This window comes from Mandrillus leucophaeus, unplaced genomic scaffold (assembly GCF_000951045.1).
Source record: "Mandrillus leucophaeus isolate KB7577 unplaced genomic scaffold, Mleu.le_1.0 Scaffold158, whole genome shotgun sequence".
In the NCBI taxonomy this organism is placed as follows: Eukaryota; Metazoa; Chordata; class Mammalia; order Primates; family Cercopithecidae; genus Mandrillus; species Mandrillus leucophaeus.
The window spans coordinates 917,723-921,343 of NW_012101565.1; the positions used below are offsets into that span (position 1 = coordinate 917,723).

Consider the following 3,621-nt stretch of genomic DNA (forward strand, 5'->3'; position numbering starts at 1 on the left):
CAGCTTCCCCCTCTCCCAGGGCTCACGCGGGGGCCGAGTGTCACACGCAGCTTCCCCCTCTCCCAGGGCTCACATGGGGGCTGAATGTCACACACAGGACACTGGGGTTGGTGTCTCCCTCAGGAGCTCTTGGGCCAGGGCTGTCACCTGGGTCCCTGCTGTGGGCCCCCAGTGGGCACGTGGGGTGGGTGGGGTGGTGGCGGGGGTGTGTGGGAGATAAGCCCCACTCTCTGGGCCCAGGCAGCCTCCTCCAGGAAGGCAGAGGATGGCACCTTTGAAGTGCCAGGAATCCCTGCCTGCCTGCTCTGGCTCCCAGTGATGGCAGTGGAGGGGTACAGGGGCATCCAGGTCAGGCACCATCACTGACCTCTGGGGACATCCAGGTAGGGGTGGGGTCAGCTGCCCTTCCAGGATGGGTCAGGGGCCAGGGTCCCAGGAGCTGAGCTGAGGATGGTGTGGTCGCTCCTTCCAGAGGCCCTCCAGCTCCCCTCAGCCCCATGCATCTTGGTGCTGCCTTGCACACAAGGGACACACATGGTCACGAGTGCTGTTGGCAAGTCCAGCTCTGCTGCCCTCCAGGGCCCCAGGCCCAGTGAGAAGGAGCTGAGGGATCTAATTCTCCGATTCGTGGCCACATAATCTCCCTCAGCCAGGAACCCCAGAGCTGCCCACCCTCCCCCGCTGCCAGCCCCAGCCAGGCCTGGCTGCGGCAGGCCCTCCCGACCGAAGGGTCGCACCGAGGCCTCCAGCCAGCCCTGCAAGCTGTAAGGCGTCTGGGTCAGGTGTGTGCCGCTGGTCCAGGCCTGTGCTGTGTGGGTGGGCACGGGTGCAACTGCAGCCAAAGGTGCTTTCCACACATGGTCATCTTCCCATGGGGGTTCACGGGTCCCCCAAAATGGTTTTCAGAAAAGCTCTGTCTCGGAACACAGGAATAAGCAGTCCCCATGCTCACCTGCCTGCTCCACCTTGTGTGGTGGGGGGTGGGGAGGGGGACAGATGAGAGAGAGAAAGAGAAAGGGGAGAGAAAATAGAAAATAGGAAAGTGAACTGACTCCAGCGGCAGCAGCTGCTAAGGCTCCATGGCTCAGGCCCCGCCACGGTGCGCAGAAGGCTGGATCCGGTGGCAGCCCCGGCACGCTGCGGAGAAGGCTGGATCCGGTGGTAGCCCGGGCACACGCTGCAGTGGAGTTCCTCTAAGTCCCAAACCCAGCAAGCCTCCAGCAGGCCCCGTGCACCGGGAGGCCCAGTTCTGGCCCCTGAGTGCGGGGCTCCCAGGCGCCTGGGGTGGGGGTAGGGGGCAGGGAGAGTGACACAGCTCCCTGCCCGCCGCTCCCACCCCAAAAAGGCTACCTCTGATCTGGGCTTCCAGAAAACGCTGGGTCCTGTACTTTCTCAGCCAGGAGAAAGGCTCTGTGCAAAGGGCTCCTGGGGGCGGCAATGGTGAAAACTAAGGTGCCCCATGTCCTCTGCTCTTTACAACTTCGGACTACGAAAAATGAGCCAGCAGATTCCCGTCCGAGAATGTGCCCAAGGCAGGCTCCCCGCCCCTCCTTGGGGAGAGGTGGCCTCTGTGAGCGAAGGCCCCGGCCGGGCGGCTGAGCCACTCAAGGCTGGCTGGAACCCGACTGTCCCTGCCGACGTAGTCTCTTCAATTCCATCTTCCGCCCCACACTTCTTTAATTCCCACCAGCATATTCCTCCGCAGAGATGCCTTCATGGCCAGCTCCCCTGCTGGGATTCTGCCTGAACTCCCACAGAGACCCGAAAGCAAAGGGGGAGGCCGCAGGGACCGACAGGGACTCGCGTTCCTCCAGGTCTCTCCACTTGAAATGATACAACAATCTCAGGAGACTCACTCACAGATAATTCCGTCCCGTCCCCAGAAAGAACCTCTGTTTACCCCCAACGGAAAAGCAGCATAGCCCCCTCCCAAAAAAGGCAAGCCTGGGGAGCCCTTGCAGGCCAGAAGTCCTCTCTCCAAATTTGCAAACCACGGACCCTCGCCTGCCTCTCCTCAGGCAGTGAAGGGAGGGAACCATCAACTAAACGTCCTGCAGCCGCCCTGGGGGTGAGATTTCGGGGGTGCTGCCTCCTCCCCGGTGCTCCCAGCCCATGCCCAGCCAGCCGTTCAGAGGAACGAGGGCAGGCTGCGCCTTCAGGTGGGAGACGGGCGGACTCCGAGGGCTGGGGACAGTTCTGGCCACCAGGATGCAGCGGGGCATCCCACCAAGGACACCTCCTGCCTTGCACCCGCAGTCTGCCTCAGTGACTCTCCCCAAAAGCCCCTCGGTCTTTCCTTACCAAGGGCAGACGCAGAGGGCACAGGTCTGCAGGGTAAGGGCCGGCTGACGGTGCCTCGCTGCTCAGTTTCTCCCTGGTCCTGCCGTCACCCAGGGCCGCACAAAGCCCAATGCAGGGCCCTCCTCTTCCTTCGATTCAGGGAGAAACACAGCAAAACTGAAAGCCACCGACAAACAGCCAGGCTGCAGTGACTTGGATCTAAACGGATTTATTTTGTGTATTTTTTTCTTTTTCTCAGTTTCGTAGCAAATGAAAAAAGAACTCAACGAAAACCAACTACACAACAAAACTTTCAACAAGTGGGCACACCTTCCACTCCGAGTGCTCAGGGGAGGGGTGTGGACCGGCTGGAATCCCAGTGATGGCCCCTGAGGGCCCCGGAAAACCGGGCGGATCCCCCAGGCGCCTGGCCCAGCCTACAGGGCCAGGAGCACCCGCCTCCTCGCCCTCTCTCCCAGCTAGTCCAAAAAGCCATGAAGCGTTAAAGAAAGATTCCACAAACAAAACGAAATACAATTTAAATTAAAATAAAAACACTTTCTCCACCCGCCTCATGCCAGGAGGCTCTGGCCCAAGCCTCCTCTTAAAAAAATTTTTTTTTTTTTCTGCTAGAAATACTGTGCATTACTTTTTTCTTTCACTTCTCTTTAAGATTAAAATAAGATACATTTCCCCAGGAATCATAGATATGTTCTGGTGCATAGAGAGACAGCAGCTCGGGGTCCGGGCCAGCCCCCACCCGGCTGAGCACAGGACCCACCCCCCCTCCCCCCACCGTTGAGCATAGGACAGCAGGCTGGACACAGCACAGGTGACGTCCCTGGTTTCGACCTCCAGGGAACGCCGGTAGCAGGGTCGGGGGCAAGCGGGGAGGGGGCAGGCAGGGGCAGGGCCCCTCCTGGCGAGCGACTCATGCTGCACTCGCGACTGAGGGCGGACCCCGGCTGGGGAAGGAAGAGGCTTCCTCCAAGGCTTTCTTTTCTAATCACCAAGCATAATAAAGATAAATACTTCGAAAATAAGACCGATTTTAAAAGGGGGAGGGGAAGTTTAAAAAGGCAAGGAAAGGGAGGCTGAGAAGAGAACGGAGGAGGGCGGGGGCAGGCAGGGGCTACCCGGAAAGGGACGGCAGCGCGGCCCCTCTCGGCTGGCAGGGCGAAGGTGGGAACGGAGAACCACGTTCGACATATGTACAAGTGGACGCTTGGAAAGAAGTTAGACCTGGCTCAAGTTTCCTTGGAAATCACCGTTCTCCGCGCAACGTCACGACGGCGACCCAGGCCGACGCGCACGAACGGGGGCCGGGAGCGAAGGGGCCTC

At 60.0% G+C, this 3,621-nt stretch overlaps 1 protein-coding gene across 1 annotated transcript in view; it reads right to left on the reverse strand.

The window, feature by feature from the left end:
• Window positions 1-3,621, reverse strand: part of MAFA (v-maf avian musculoaponeurotic fibrosarcoma oncogene homolog A) — a gene marked incomplete at its 5' end in the record, with an annotated part of 5,843 nt that overhangs the window by 1,161 nt on the left and 1,061 nt on the right. The window lies entirely within an intron of this gene.